Source organism: Heterocephalus glaber, unplaced genomic scaffold (genome assembly GCF_053883595.1).
Source record: "Heterocephalus glaber isolate CG9 unplaced genomic scaffold, H.glaber_assembly_v1.0 deba00001509, whole genome shotgun sequence".
In the NCBI taxonomy this organism is placed as follows: Eukaryota; Metazoa; Chordata; class Mammalia; order Rodentia; family Bathyergidae; genus Heterocephalus; species Heterocephalus glaber.
In genome coordinates this window covers 58,454,412-58,472,189 of record NW_028258325.1, presented here as the reverse complement: position 1 = coordinate 58,472,189, position 17,778 = coordinate 58,454,412, and the positions used below count along the sequence as shown (strand labels likewise).

General features: G+C 37.8%; 1 pseudogene; it reads left to right on the top strand.

Moving 5' to 3' along the window:
- The first annotated feature begins 1,596 nt into the window (after positions 1-1,596).
- Positions 1,597-17,303, top strand: LOC101709737 (uncharacterized; annotated as a pseudogene).
- The last annotated feature ends 475 nt before the right edge of the window (positions 17,304-17,778 follow it).

Genomic DNA, 17,778 nt, shown 5'->3' with positions numbered 1-17,778 from the left:
TTCAACTTTCTGATCTTTGACAAAGAGGACAAAAATATACACTCTTTAGCAAATTGTGCTGGAAAAAACTGGCCATCCACATTCAAATATTAAATCTAGACCCATATCTCTCATCATGTAGTAAACTAAAATCAAATGGATCAAAGATGTAAATGTTAGAATAGAAATACTTCATCTGCTGGAAGATAAAATAGGTAAAATTCTTGAAGACATAGGTGTAAACAAGGATGTTCTGAACAGAACACCAATTGCACAAAACATAATGTGAAGAATCAACAAACAAAATCATGTCAAATTTAAAAGGTTCTGCACAGCAACAGGATGAAAAGACAACTTACAGAATGGGAAAGAAATTACCAGTTTTTCTTTGGAAAATGCATTAAAGTCTAGAATATGTAAAGAACTCAAAAAAATTACCCTCACAAAGTAAGAGACACAATAAAAAAATAGGCAACTGAAATGAATGCACAATTCTCAGAAGATGTATAAATGGCTGAAAATAGATGAAGAAATGTTCAACGTTGCTGATCATTCAAGAAATGAAAATTAAAACAACACAGCTTCCATCTTACATCAGAAAGAATGGCTATTATCCAGAAATAGGACAATAACAAATGCTGACAAGGTTGTGAAAAAAATGTAAACTAGTAAAATCACTGTAGAAATTGGAATAGAGATTCTCAAAACACTAAAAATAGAAATTCCATTTGACTAAGTTCTTTCCTAAGTATTTTCCCAAATTAAAGACATTATATTACTAAGACACATGAATAGCTATGTTTATAGTGGCACAATTCACAACAGCTCAGTATAGATAGTAGTGTGTCTGCGTGTCAATAGATGAGTGGATACGAAAGCACAATATCTCGAGTTCGATCCCCGGTACCAAAAATAAATATTGTGCCCAGAGAGTCAATGTGCTTTTAACCATTATGTTCTTCCACATCACATTAGTGAAAAAAAATCAATAAAAGTAGTTTATACTTAAAAAAAAATAGATGAGTGGATAAATAAAATATGGAATTAAACACAATGGAGTACTTATTTGTCAAAAAGAAGAAAAATCTTTAATCATGTACAGAAAAATGGATGCACTTTACTGGGACTTAGTGCCAGGGCCCCCTGTAATGGGGGTAGGAGGCACTCAACCCTCACTTACCATGGCACAGCCTATTCCATGATCACACCTGATGGACATAAAGGAAAATTCTGCCCTGTCATATTGTCTGATCTGTCTAATAATCTGTTGGGCAGAGACCTCCTCAAGGCTATGGATGCTGTAATTACCACAGATGATAAAGCCTTTTATGATGAATTATTAGATGAGCGCTGTTCCCCCCAATCCTAGAGGCCACTGCTCTGTCATTCCAACTACCCATACCCTTACAGTGGTGTAATGAGGAACCAGTATGGGTAGAGCAGTGGTCATTATCCCAACATAAATTAACAGTGCTACAGGACCTCATACAACAACAGCTACAACTTGGACACATTGAACCGTCCACTAACCCATGGAATACTCCTATATTTGTAATTCCAAAAAAGACCCCAGGCCAATATCACCTGCTACATGACCTGAGGGCCGTAAACGCCACCATGGCTGACATGGGTGCCCCTCAAGCAGGGCTTCCTCTTCTTTCAGTGATTCCTGTTGATGTGTACTTATGCTCTATTGACATTAAAGACTGTTTCTTTCCAATTCCTCTTCACCCCACAGATCATAAGTGTTTCGCTTTCACCATGCCAATGGTCAGTAACTGTAGGCCTATGCGGCAATATCAATGGTGCGTTTTACCACAAGGGATGAAAAATAGTCCAGCCATCTGCCAGCTTACAGTCGCTCAAACACTGGCCCACATTCAAGAAGACAGATCCTCCCAGTTGTATAGTTACATGGATGACATCCTTATTGCCAGTATGGCTTCATCGGATTTAGAGGCCTTACTGGGTCAAGTGATGTTGGCCCTTAAACAGGCTGGGTTTAATATACAGCCTGATAAGATCCAAAGGAGGTGTCCAATGTCCTTCCTGGGTGTCATCATTGATTTGACCCAAACCTCCCCTAAAACTCCACAGATAACTATACCTGACTGTCTTTCCCTTGCTGAGCTACAGCAAATCTTAGGACAAATTAATTGGATCTGTCCGTGGCTTAAAGTCCCCACCAGTTTATTTGAGCCTCTCTTCCAATTACTCAAGGGAGATCACTCCCCAACTTCAAAAAGATGTTTAAATTTTCCCACCAACCAGGCATTAGATTTGATTAATAAACAGCTCCATGGTGTGGTTCTTGCTCGATTGGATCCCACTCAGGCTATAACAGGATTAGTCTTATGCCATGAACCAAGATCATCTATGGCGTGTTTATGGCAGAGTCACGGACCTATTGAATGGATTCACTGGTCTTCCTCACTATCACAAAAAAAGATAACAAATTTTATTGAAATACTTAGTAAGATGATAATCAAATTGAGAAAGAGGACCTTACAGGTGCTGGGAAGAGAACCTGAGGTGCTGATATTACCTTTAGAATTAGAAATTATTCCTCATCTTCTTGAGTCTGAAGAGATGTTTGCTATAGCAATGGCAGGTTTTACAGGACAAATAGATAATCATTATCCTAAACATAAAATTCTCCAAGGCCTACTTAAGCTTCCTCTTCAAATGTTTAATCCAATAACTCAACAAGCTATACCAGAAGCCCCCTTGGTATTTACAGATGGGAGCCCAAATAAATATGTCTTTGTGGGTTTTGATTCCCTCAACAAAAATGAGCCCCTTTATAAGATCCATGAAACCCCATTTGGCTCCCCCCAGGTTAAGGAGCTTGCAGGTATTATTTTAGCTCTAGAATATTTTGCAAGTAAAACCTTTAATTTATTTACAGATAGTACTTATTGTGAAACATTGCTTCCCATGCTGCCTCATGCCCTCCTCGAGGTTCTCCTGGAGGTCCCATTAGATGCTCTTATAAAAAAGACACAACAGTTGTTGGAGAGACATTTACACCCTCTCTACATACAATATATTCAGTCACATTCAGATCTGCCGGGCCCATTAGCTTTAGGGAACAAGATGATAGATGAAGCGGTATCAGCCCTTCCCTCTTCTGTCATTCAGTGTGCTATCAATAGTCATAAAATATTCCACCAATCAGCACACAGTTTAACACATATGTTCCTTTCACTTACTAAAGAACAAAGTAAACAGATTATATGCACATGTGCAACTTGTGGTCCTTCTGGCTGAGGCTCTGGAGTCAAAGACAAAAGGGGGAAATGAAGGAGAAGTTCAGGTCTGGCAGGGTCAAGTACACCACAGTCTGGTCTCTTGAGCATGCTCAGAGACAAAAAACAGAGTTGAGCAAGCTCACTCCAGTGCGTAGAAACTAGATCAAGTCGACCATACCTCCTCACTCTTTGGGTTGTGACTCCTTTGCCTCACCCAGACAATCACCCCATATTGCTTGAAATAAATTTAACTATGTTCTCCATTGTGTATAATTATATCCCTTTCCATCCAATTAAATTATATCAAGGCTAAAGCTGTTATAACCCCGCCTATGTAATTGCCCTTTTATTTCACTATATAAGCTTATGTGTTCCTCAATAAAGTAGAACCATTCCAGAAACCTCCCCAGAGTCGGCTGGTGACTCTGCGCCTTACCCTCCTGGCCCGGGCTCCCAAAACTAGGTTTGTGAGTGGGCTTGTGGATGACAACACACGTTGAAACCATAATGTAAAATGAAATCAGATAAGAAAAGTATGAATATCATATTGTTGGGGGCTGAGTGGTTGCAGCCTGACTGGGACCTACTTCCTCTGGCTTGCTTCACCAGCTTGTGACCAAGACAGACAGGCTTGAAACCAAGACAGGCTTGCGACCAAGACAGGGTGAGGAGGACCCCCCAGGCATGCCCACCAGCCCCAGTTTGGCCACATGGGTGCCTCCAACAACAGGGCCCCCACCCGCCTCTGGCCTTCTGGCTGTGAAGCTACTTGGTTGCACACTGCAGAGGTACAGGAGAACATAAAAGCCATTGACCTGAGCTGCTGAAGTGAACAACACAGACAAGGCCTCTCTCAGGCTCCATGATGAAAACAAGCCCACTGAAAAAGTGAAGAGAATCTCTGCAATAAAGGCACACCAGACCACCATGCTTGGTAAGTTGGAGGGATCACCAGCTCCCATCAGAACCTGGACTTTCTTCAGGGAAAGAAAGGCAGCTGGAACCTGCAAGAGAACCTTGCAGAGTGCAACCCTGCAGGAGGACAGGGAGCTCTACTTGGGACTTGCAGACAGAAATCTCCCTGAATCTCACGGATCTGGGATGAGCTTACTGAGACTCATTGACTTATAACTGCACACTGCTTCCCACATTGTCTATTGTGACAGCAGAGACATACCCTGAAGGAGGCCCTTCATTTTTTAAGGTGATAGATTCATAACTACCACAAATTGCCATTCTCTAATGATGTATTTGATGCTGTGGTGTTGCTGAATATATCACTTAGGCTAAGGTGTTGTGATTGATCTAATCAGTTATCCTTCCTAGTATAATGAAAATGAGATAGCCTCAGAGCCATTAGAGACTCAAAACTTAAAGACCAGCTATATCTGGAAGACACCTCTGAGAAGCAATCATTCCCATAAGGGTTCTAAATCTATCAACAAAGATACAATAAGCAACTTCAAAATATCAACCCAGGAACTAAACCAAGGACAGTACCAAAAACAAAAATGAGAAGACAATTAAGCAAGTCACAAACTCAAACTTCCACCAACCAAAAGGCAAATTCTGGGGGAAATGAGGTGGAAAAGTCTGATAACTAACCACCTGGACACCCTGAACTGATAGCACAGGAAGTAACAAAAGAGATGAATGAGCATCTAGAAAAATTCAAAGCAGAAATAATCTCCCAGATGACTACAGAGATGGTGAGCAGAGTGAAAGACATGATTAAAGGCTCTAGAACAGAAACAGATAAAAAAAAAATGAGATCAGAATCATACTGGAAGCCATGAATGCCCAGCATTAGAAGGAAATGGAAACCATGATTGCCCAAAATAAAAAAGAAATGGAATCCATGAAACAGTTTCAAACAGATATTCAGGAGATTAAAAACTCCATTGGAAACATGCAGAACAGATTAATAGAATCTGATGATAGAATATCAGATATAGAAGACAGAATTGTGGTGAAGGGCAATGAAAACAGAGATTTCTTAAAAATAGTAAGGGACCATGAGAAATCAATTCAGCGGCTGCTAGATGATGCAAAGAAGAATAACATAAGACTAATAAGAGTCCACGAAAAAACAGGAGAAAGTACAATTGACATAAAAAAAACTGTTCACAGAAGTAATAGAAAACTTTGCAGACTGAGTTGGAGAATTGGACATAGAGATAAGTGAGGCATATAGAACTCCACCTAGCCACAAACAAAAAAATCTACATCTAGACATATAATAGTCAAGATACCAGAAACCCAACAGAAGAACAAAATCCTACAGGGAGTTAGAAAAAAGAAACAAATCACCTGTAAAGGAAAGCCCATCAGAATCATGACAGACTTCTCAACACAAACCCTCAACTCAAGGAGAGCCTGGAGTCAAGTATTTCAAGCCCTAAAAGAAAATAACTTCCAAAGTAGACTATTGTATCCTGCAAATTTATCTTTCAAAATCGATGGGGAAATTAGATATTTCTATGACAAAGAACACCTGAGAAATTTCATGAACACCAAAAAAGCACTCCAAACAATTCTAATCAATATCCTAGAAAAAAATAACAAAGGTCACAACTCCATGAGGCTCAACAGAGGGAAGCCACCAGACAAGGTAAGAAACTAAAGGGAAAGGGGGGAGAAAAAATAAGAGCCAACAACAGTAAAACACCATGACAAGGATGAGTCAATATCTATCAATTATAACTATCAATATTAAGGACCTCAATTCACCAATCAAAAGAAGTAGACTGACAGAATGGATTAAGAAACAAACTCCAGCAATATGCTGTATACAAGAAACACACCTAACTCAAAAAGAAACTCATAGACTGAAAGTAAAAGGATGGAAAACAGCTCTCCACACAACAGGAACCCAGAAAAAAGCAGGAGTAGCAATCTCATTTGCAGACAAAGTAGATTTCAAACCAAAACTAATTAAGAGAGACAAAGATGGTCACTACATCCTCGTAAAGGGAACAATCCAAGAGGAAGAGATGACAATCCTAAATATATATGTACCAAATACAAATGCCCCCAACTATACAAAACAAATATTAATGGACATGAAAAACCAAATAAGCACTAATACAACTGTAGTCGGGGAGCTCAATACCCCATTATCACAAATAGACAGATCATCTAGACAAAAAAATAACAATGAAATTCAAGAACTAAACCAAGTTATTGAAAAAATGGACTTAATAGATATTTACAGTGTTCCACCCCACAAAATCAGAATACACATTATTTTCTGCTGCACACGGGTCATTCTCCAAAATAGACAAGATGCTAGCTCATAGGACATGTCTAACTCATGTAAAAGAATTGAAATTACCTCCTGTATGTTATCAGACCACAATGCAATAAAATTGGAGGTCAATAACATGAAAAACTACAAGACTCCCACAAACACCTGGAAATTGAATAACATCCTCCTGAACAACCAATGGGTGACAGAGGAAATTAAAGAAGAAATTAGGCAGTTTCTATAAGTAAATGATAATGCCAGTACAACATACAGGAATCTATGGGACACAGGGAAAGAAGTTTTATGTGGGAAATTCATAGCAGTGAATGCCCATATTAGGACAACAGAGAGAACTCAGATAAATAACCTAATGCAGAACCTCAAACTCCTAGAAAAAGAGGAGAAAAAGAAACCCAAAGCTCGCACAAGAGAGGAAATTATAAAGATCAGAGCAGAAATCAATGCAATGGAGACTAAGAGAATGATACAAAAGTTAATGAATCCAAGAGTTAGTTTGTTGAAAGAATAAATAAAATCAAAAAACCTTTAGCCAACCTTATCAAAAGAAGGAAAGAAAAGGCTCAAATCCATGCAATTAAAAACAAAAAAGGGGAAGTCACAACAGACCCAGCAGAAATCCGCAGGATCATCAATACCTACTTTGAGAACTTGTACTGTAATAAAATGGAAAACACAGAAGAAATGGACAGATTCCTAGATACATATGAACTGCCAAAGACAAATGAAGAAGATATAGAAATTCTAAACACCCCAATTACAATGAGTGAAATTGAAAATGTAATAAAATATTTACCAACCAAGAAAAGCCCAGGTCCTGATGGCTTCACTGCTAAATTCTACAAGACACTTAAAAAGAACTAAAACCATTACTCTTTAAACTCAGCAAGGAAATTAAAAGGGAAGCAAGGCTTCCAAATTCATTTCTGGAAGCAAGTGTTACTTTGATTCCAAAACTAGGGAAAGACCCAACCCAAAAAGAGAATGATAGTCTAATCTCCCTAATGAACATAGATGCAAACATCCTCAAGAAGATACTGAAAAACATAATACAGAGGGTCACAAAGAAGATTATACCCCTTGGTCAAGTGAGATTTATCCCAGGGATGCAAGGATGGTTCAATATTCATAAATCAATAAACGTAATACACTATATTAACAGAGTCAAGGACAAAAACCATATGATCATCTCAATAGATGCAGAAAAGGCATTTGACAAAATCCAACACCCACTCATGATAAAAACGCTACAGAAAATTTGAATAGAAGGTCTTTATCTCAACCTGCTTAAGGCTACCTATGAAAAACCAATAGCCAACATCATACTAAATGGTCAAAAACTGAAAACTTTCATGCTATAATCAAGAACAAGACAAGGATGCCTACTGTCACCTCTCCTGTACAATATAGTTCTGGAAACATTAGCCACAGCAATTAGAAAAGAGAAAGAAATAAAAGGAATAAAGATAGGAAGGGAAGAATTTAAACTATCATTATTTGCTGATGATATGATACTTTACATAGAAGATCCAAAAAACTCTGCCAAAAGACTTCTAGACTTAACTGACAGATTCAGTAGAGTAGCTGGATGTAAGGTCAACACTCAAAAAGCAATATCCTTCTTATACACAAATAGCAGACTCACTGCAAGAGAAATTAGGGAAACAATTCCTTTTACAATAGCATCCAAAAAAATGAAATACCAAGTAATCAATCTAACAAAGGAAGCAAAAGACCTCTACACTGAAAACTACAGCACCATGAAAAAGGATACCAAGGAGGATATAAGAAAATGGAAAGACATCACTTGGTCCTGGGTAGGAAGAACCAATATAGTGAAAATGGCCATACTTCCAAAACTACTATATAGATTTAATGCTATGTCGATTGAAATTCCAACAATATACTTCACAGAACTAGAGAAAACAATCCAAAAATTCATTTGGAACCAGAAGAGACCTAGAATAGCAAAAGAAATTCTGAGCAACAGAGACATGGCTAGGGGTATCACAATATCCAACTTGAAGCTATACTACAAAACTACTGTGATAAAAACAGCATGGTACTAGCAAAGAAACAGACCTGAGGATCAGTGGAATAGATTAGAAGATGCAGAAACAACTTCAGACATGCTCAGCCACCTCATCTTTGACAAAGGAGCCAACTACCCTCATTGAAGGAAAGATAGCCTATTTAGTAAATGGTGTTGGAAAAACTGTATTTCAACCTGCCAGAGATTAAAACTAGAACTATATCTATCACCATGCACTAAATTAAGATCAAGGTGGATTAAAGACCTAAATATTAATACAGAAACACTAAACTTGCTAGGAGATAAGTTAGGTAGAACTCTTGAAGGTATTGGCATAGGAAAAGATTTTATGAACAAAACCTCAATAACATGGGAACTAGCAGAAAGAATCAACAACTGGGATCTCATCTTAATAAAAAGCTTCTGCACTGCAAGAGAAACCACCAACAGCACTAACAGACAACATACAATGTGGGAAAAAATTTTCAGAGCTGTACTTCAGACAAAGGATTACTATCTAGAATATATAAAGAACTGAAAAAAATCAGATCCCCCCAATTCAAAAATGGTCATCTGAAATGAACAGACATTTCTCAGACAAAGAAGTAAAAGCAGCAAATAAATATATGAAAAAATGTTCAACATCACTGGTTATTCAAGAGATGCAGATGAAAACACTGAGATCCCACCTCACCCAAGAAAGAGTGGCTGCTATCAAGAAATCAACCAACAACAAATGCTGGTGGGGTGTGAAGAGAAAGAAACCTTTCTCCATTGTTGGTGGGAGTGCAGACTGGTGCGACCACTATGGAAATCAGTGTGGAGATATGTCAAAGAACTAGGGCTGGAGGTCCCCTTTAACCCAGCTATTCCCCTGCTGGGTATTTTCCCAAAAGAATTAAAAGAATCATGCCACAGAGATATATGTGCACCCATGTTTATAGCAGCAATTTGTAACAGCTAAAGCTTGGAAACAGCCCAAGTGCCCATCAACCAGAAACTGGATAAAGAAGATGTGGTTTTTTATAAAATGGAGTACTACTTTACCATAAAGAATGAGAAACTAGAGTCATTTATAGCTCAATGGATACATATTGAGGCCATACTCTTAAGTGAAATAAATAGGACACACATACACATACCGAATAGTTTCTCTAGTGTGAGAAACTGAGAGTGTAAATAAGGATTAAAAGGATTAATGACTAATAATTGATTCTTTGAAATAGGAAAAGGTCCAAAGGGATAGGGGTGGTGGGAGGAGATGGGGAAAGGAAAGAATGGAAAGGAAAAATTATGAGAAAAGAAAAAATAATGGAAATGAAGTTTATGTAAATGGGGAAGGGTAGAGGGGGTGAATGGCCCACAGGTAATGGGGAAAAAAATAATAACCAAGATACATCATGTACAGGTGCAAGCACCCAATGATAAATTTAAATGTATTGTATACCTAAAATATACCAATAAAAGAATGTAAGCAATATATATATATATATATGTATGTATATATATCATATTGTTTCTCTTATATGAAAAAATAAAATATAAATAAAGAGCAAAATAAAAAATAGGTAATAGGAAACAGGGACAAATCTTTTGCAAATGGGAAAGGGACCAAGAGATAGAAGGGGCAGAGGAAAGGAAAAAGATGAAAAAATAATTTAAATGTGCTATGTATATGTACCAATTCAATTCCCCATGAGGAATGCAATTACTATGTACTGCAAACATGTAGAAGTAAAAAATAAAAATTGGAAAAAGAAAACTGTTAGAAACACTGAAACATGTATAATCAATTGCTCTAAACTATAGTTTGAGGTGCTTTCCTCAATATAGAAAACAAGAACACTAAGGAAAAAATATTTTAAATAAAAAATATAAAGTCCCTAAAATATGTAAATTCACTCACTTTCATGTAATTAACTTTTGTTTTGTTTTAACTTCCTTAGCAGTTTCAAGAACCCAACAATTTCTTTGAGTTCTGGGAAGTTTTACTTAGTTTATTTATGGTAAAGCTATAAAAACTATGATTTAAAAGTATAACTTAGAGCTTTTAGATGAATCTGATTGTAAATACTTTTAGAAAAAATCGAAACTATGTATGACAAAAGACTGAATAGCTATTGGTTAAATCTTAATAAGAGTTCAGCAAATGAAAAGGAAATTCAGATATTTTGATCATCAGATGTTCATAAATTTCATATATAATCTTTAGAATATTCACATCAATATCATATCCCCTAAATCAGTGATAGTGAATCTGTTAGAGATGAGTGCCCAAACTGCAATGCAAAACCCATTGATTTACTGCAAAGTCCCTATACAGCGATTAAACCTGAATACTGAGGTTTTAGTTTAGAAAAAAGCAATTCATTCATTAACATCTTTTGTCCTAAAAGAAAAACAAATAACATACATGCCATAGGTTCACCAACACTACCCTAAATCATCTTAAAGATGATTTAGCATTACTTCATTATTTCTAATGCAATCCAAAAAATGTATTTATTATGTTATGAGAGACATATACTTTGAAGATCTCTAGGAGCCCAACTGCAAAATCTCAATCACAAAGACTTAATTTTAAACTACAATCCCAGGTAAAGGCAGCAAAATGTCAAAAAAGCTCAAAATATTTGATCAGTGTGAGATAATAGCCATTAACCAACATGATATATCTATTGTTACAAAGTGATCCCTTTGGAAGTACAGAAAGTAGTTAAAAGACCTAAAACAAGTATATTAGAGGCTGGGGATTTAGCTCAGTGGCAGGCTCCTGTCTTGCAAGAGCAAGGTCCTGAGTTCAATCCCTGGTATCAAAAAAAAAAAAAAAAAAGGTAAGCATACTAGATTTTAAAATGGCAGAGTAATGAGTACTAACATCTAGGTAACTCCAAGATTCATAATTCAGCCACTGGAAAATAACAACTTGGAGAAGAAGAAGAAAAAAGAGTAGATCGCAGCAAGGAGGAGGAAAATTAAAAGATGCATAGAAATTGAATAGTTACAGTATAGTTCTGGAAACAGCTGGAGCAATTAGACAAGAGAAAGACATAAAAGGAATAAAGATGGGGAAAGAAGAAGTTAAATTATCTTTATTTGCAGAGGACATAATATTCTACATAGAAAATCCCAAAACTCCACCAAAAGGCTTCTGTATTTAATATTCAAATTCAGAAAAAAAACAAGTGCGCCAACAGCAGCGGGACAAGCAGGAAAATAGAGCCGGGGATCCTGGGAGCAGCGAGCGCGACGGGAGCGGCGGCCGGTGGGGGGGGTGGGCGGGCGGGCTCTGGTGGCCTCCGGAGGCAGCGGCCGGCCGAGGGGTGGCGGCCGGGGCTCGGTGGGCGGCAGGGGCGCAGGAGGCGCTGGAACCGGAGCCGCGAATGCCCCCCGGGCTGCAGCCGCGGGAGACGCCAAGAAGGAAACCCCTTGTGCCAAGCCTCTGATCTGCAGCTTCTGCAGGCCGGTGGACCTGTAGAAGGACAACTACCGGAAGGTGGTGTGCAGCAACGAGCACTGCCCCTGCAGCACCTGGATGCACCGGCAGTGCTTCTATGAGTGGGAGAGTAGCATCCTGGCGCAGTTCAGCGGCATCGGCCGGGCCGCAGCTGGAACGAGAAGCAGTGCAGCCAGAACGCGTGGACCAAGAAGGGGTACGACCTGGCCTTCCGCTTCTGCTCCTGCCGCTGCGGGCAGGACCACTTGAAGAACACAGACTGGTACCAGGTGGAGCAGAAGTCTGGGTCAGAGAAATACACAGGGAGGTCCCCTGGGGAGGCTGCAGAGGAGGCAAAATAAATAAATAAATAAAATGCAGGCCCCTGAACAAGTCCCAGAAAAGCTCGAAACATGACCTCCCCCGACGGCATTCCATTGACCAGCAGAACTCCCTGGAGAAGGCAGTCAGCGACACTGCCTACGGTGGCCGCTCTCCTTGTGGTTCCCCTGGCCAGTCTCCACCCACTGTCTACTCCATCCTCTCTCCTGCCCACTTCAGTGGTCCCCGCTACTCTAGACACCTTGGGGAATTCTTAAAGAACGCCATCTATCTTGAGCCTCACAAAAAGGCCATGGCTAGGGCCCATGTGTTCAGAAATGCTCACTTTAATTACAGTCCTGCTGGGTTATCTGTTCATAGAGGGGGACACTTCGATACCCCTGTACAGTTCCCACGGCGACTGGACCTCTCTGAGCTCCTCACTCACATCCCCAGCATAAGCTGAACACTTTCCATATGCGGATGGAAGACGATGCCCATGTGGGCCAGGGCGAGGATCTGCAGAAGTTCATTCTTGCAGCCCTCAGGGCCAGCCACAGAAACGTTGTAAACTGTGCTTTGTGCCACCGGGCACTCCCTGTCTTTGAAGAGTTTCCACTGGTGGATGGAACTTTGTTCTTAAGTCCCTCAAGACATGAGATTGAATATGATGTTCCTTGTCACCTTCAAGGGAGGCTCATGCATCTGTGTGCTGTGTATGGACTGCCTAGAAGGAGTTCACAAGATCTTCTACATCCAGTGTAAGTTGCGATGGGATGGCAGCTGGCATCAGCTGAGCACAATGTATACCTATGACATGCTGGCCGCCTCTCCCTGTTGTCAGGCCTGCCTGAACTGCAAGCACTATGGGAAGCCTGTGATCGACATGTCGGTTGGGATGCAGTACTTCTCAGAGCACAGCAGTGTCCAGCAGTGTTCACACTGTGGGAACCTGGACTACCATTTCGTGAAGCCATTCTCCTCCTTCAAAGTTCTTGAACCATATTGATGAAAGCTCTGCTTTAGTAATAGCTATTTTATTGATATTATTACTTTATTACATATCTTTTATATAGAAATATTCTGGACATTAATTTCTTTTCTAATTTAAAGCAGAGTTACTTTGTATCTGTATGCCTCTAAAATGGGGCTGTCCTTTCCCCTGTCTTGATTCTCCAGTGTTAATCTGTGATCAGGTCCAGAGCCAAGTGGGTGACCCTGTGAGTGTGGGTAGGGTTCATTCTCACCAGGATTCTCTGATACAGCTTTAAAGTGGTGAGGAGGGACCAGGGATTTAACTCTGTGGTTTCACCGCCTGCTCCGCAAGAGCAAGGACATGAGTTTGATCCCCGGTACCAAATAAATAAATAATAAATAAATAAATAAATAAATAAATAAATAAATAAAACATCTGTAAAGTGGTGGGGAGGATAGGATGAATGTAGGAAAGGGAGGGATTATGTGGCTATGAACTAAGAGCATGGGAGGAGAGGAGAGGGAGCGCCTAGTAAAATGTTAACTTTCTTTTTATTATAAATTATTTTATTTATAGTTTTAATTCACATACAGTTGCAAGTTATGGTACATGAGGTTTCATATGCCATTTTATTAGTTTCCCATAATCATGATATATTGTTAAAGTATGGTATTAACATCACAGGTAGAATGCTAACATTCACATAATGATGATAGAGAAATTGAAAAAAATTCATATTTTGTACATTACTGTGATTTCACAAAGAGAGACATATAAGCTCTTATTAGATTTTTAAAATTAATTTTATTGGTACATTTTAAGTATATACAATATAATGATATTCATCATTGGAAATTTTCACCTTTACATAATCTCTGTTGGTTCTTATTTTTTCTCCATTCCCCTCCCCTCCCTTCAACCCTCCATCCCTCCCTATTTACAAAAACTTTGTTTCCATTTTTTCATTTTCTCATATTAATTCCATTCCCTTCTTTCCTTTCCCCTACCCCTCCCACTTCCCCTTCCCTTTGCCCTGTTTCTTCCTATTTCACATTATCTATTATACCTTTTAGTTCTTATTTTAAAATGTTAACTTTCTAAAGACCCACTTCTAGATCTTCCGTGGGCCTTAGGCAAAATATGCAACAATTGAATGTAAGTGTGAGCCTGGAAAGCTAATAGTGTATTAGTCTGTCTTGGCTTAGTATTCTGCAGCATACACTGACATGCAGTTTACACTCACAGATGATTGGAAAGTGGGCATGAGTACTCTTACTTTCACTGTTGTAATTTAACAGTCAGTTTTCATACTGAAAATAATATCCAGATTAGAAGACCTGAAAGCTTCTGGTGTTGCAAACATTTTTAGCTAAGCTGACCTGTAGAGAATATGTGAAATAAATTCGGAAGTGATGCACTCTGAACTGAAAGGGAAAAAAGGCAGAACTCTGTCATTTGAGTTCTCTGAAGTTGGTCAGAGTAGCTCTTAAGGAAAATCCATGCAGAGTGTGATTTAGGGGTGATAATGTCTACAGATTGCACTTTGGAAGTGCTGATGGTATCAAATCCTTCCCGCAGGTAATCTCACAGCCATAGAACCTAACTGATGAGCTTCAGAACCAGTCATGCCACACTTAGCTGCCCCATAATGCCTTATAGCCACATCTAACCCATTTAATATTGAGTTTCCAAAATCAGAGTTGAGCTTAGGAGGGAAAAGGAAAAATTGTTTGAGAGAATGATGAAGAAAAAAATAATTTCAGCATTTCTTTTTAAAGTATGTGTCATTTTGGAAAACCACTGTTGTAATGCTTAATAGTATCTGAAAAATTAGTCATCTTAAAGATCCTCATGATACTTTGTTGTTGGTAAAAGATCACTTACAGAACTTCTTTAGAGAATTGAACATTGTAAAATACTGCCTTCTAATCATTAGACTGTAATACAGTGATACCCCATACTTTTGTCAAATTGGAATAAGATTTTCACAAATGAATTTGACAATTTCAAGTATGATATGTGTATATGCTAAAAGATTGCTAAAAATAATCATTCTATGAATAACCAAATTTGGCATTGATGTGAATATTTTATATTATTCATTTGGCTTACAACTTGTTTCTCAGTGTGACTTTTCCTTTTAGGCATTATTGTACTTGAGTTTCATTTTTACTATGTGAGATAGTTTATGTTATGTTTGAAACAACATAGCACTGAAAAAACAATGCATCAACTAATACTCTTCACCTTTCACTTTGGATGATTGTTATTTGGTTTGCTGCAGCTGATTTGGTATTTGATCTGAAAACTATTCTGCAGTCAAGGGGGAGCTCAGAATGCCTATGGGAAAACAGGAAATCATTATTGGTCAGACAACATTTAATGCAACTACAGGAGGTCTATAGAATATAGCCCTTAGAATTTTGTCATTGATACACAGAGCTATAGTTGTGCAATAACAATTTCCCTATTGATTCTCTTATGTACCCAAGTTTATAAATTGGTAAGTTTCTCTTGTTTTCAGAGAACCATTTGGATTATATTTCTGAATTTAATATTAGTAGTAAAATATTTGTAATGTTGTTCTTCAACCCACCTACATATTTCTAGTGAAACCTGCTTGCTGTTCGGAAGCTTAAGTTGATCTGTACATTGCATTCAGCAAGCTCTTCAGTGTAAAATCACTGTGGGGTTAACATATGCTGCATTCCATATTTTTTCCTTCGATTGTTTTCTACCCCCTTGAAAAGTAATTATGGTGAGGCTTCTCTATAATTGAGTAAAATTTGCTTTTGGGTGTTACTTTGATGATACGGTGAAGATTCTATAGATGTGTGCAGTTATATAAAAAGAGGCATGAGTATCATATTAAAATCTTTTGACTTAAGGCATTACATTTTTATCTAAAAGGGACAGTTTGCCTGATTTGAGAATAAAATACAATTAAATATGCAACACTATAAAGATAAAGTATGGACCTCCATATTTTCTCCAAGCTTGCCCTGAGCACCTTGATCATAATTGGAATTTGTCAAGAAAGATTATTATTTTTGTTGTAGTTAGGATATTAAAGGATATCAGTCATCCAGGAGATTCAGTTTCTGTTTTTCTGATGAATAGTGTTCAATAACATGAAGCAGTCTTTAGAGTGACTAATAATTTCATTGATTTTTCATCGATTTTTCATCTACTCTAACATTTTTTAGTCATTTATTTGTAAGAGTTCCATGCCTTGAACAAATATAATTACCTGCTGTAGTATGGAGAGAAGACAGTTTATGATAGATCATTTTTTTCTTCAGGCCATCTCAGTTCTCTCACTTTCTTCTGGTTACATCTGAAGCATGGATATACTATGTTTATACCTTAAAAGATAGACATTGTGCCATGAAATTGAGAGGTGCTTCAGTTGTCCTGTTACATTTACAAAGGAGCTTCTCCAAACATCTTTTAAATTTCAGTTTTTATAAGAGAATATTTTCAAAATAAAAGAAATTTTCATATTTGTTTGGCAAAATTTAGCCCATCAAGAAAAAAATATTATTAGGTGTTTAAATGATGAAACTAACAAAGCTAATATGCTGAAATCTTTTCATTTAGTACTGCCAGACCAGTGCTTAACTATGCATTCTATTCTCTTGTGCCCAGGTTAGTAATCCCAGTTTGCTTTTCTGTTTAGTCTCCTGAGTAATTTTTGTTGGAGGTTGGAGAAGAGGTGAGAAGAAAGTGCCCTTTAGTGTTTCGGTTCTTACATAGGATGCTGCCTAACCAAGTTCATTTCCACGTTCTGTTGACTTTATTGTTATTCCAGGTGATTGAAAGAAAATAAATTGGATGGGCACCATTAAAACCAGCTCAAAAATATATTGATATTGGCAAAGATTTCTTAAGATGTCTTGGATTTCACTTTTGTTGAGGGAAGACAGTGTAAATAGTTGAAGAATGTTAATAAAGTTGAAACATTTGGTTATGGAATTGTGTGTGGGGTTAGAGGCTTTCTATTTGTGAAATGTATGTATTAAAAATAAAGTTTCAGAAGCTAAAAAAAAAATTCAAATTCAGTATCATAGCTGTATACAAAGTCAGCACTCAAAAATCAATAGCATTTTGTATTCAAATAACAAACTCACTTAGAAATTAGATAAATGATCAGTTTTACAAAGAATCAGAGTTCAGGAAAAGGTTTCAAATAGAAATACAGGAGAGTAAAAGTTATCTTGACAGTATAGGCAACAGACAGGACCCCTATGAGGACAGAATTACAGAACTAAAGGCAATGATGGTTCAAACATCAACCACTTAAAGAGAATTTAAAAGCAATATGAAAACATGGAAAATGGTTCTAACAGTTGTCAGATGATGCAAAGAATAATCCGAGTAATACGAAGAAGTGGAAAATCAAAGGACAGCAGAAATGGCATTTTTAAAATGTTCACAAAAATAACAGCAAAAATTTCCCCCAAATATAGGGAAAGAAGTAAGCATACTGGTAAGTGAGCCATATAGAACCCCAAATAT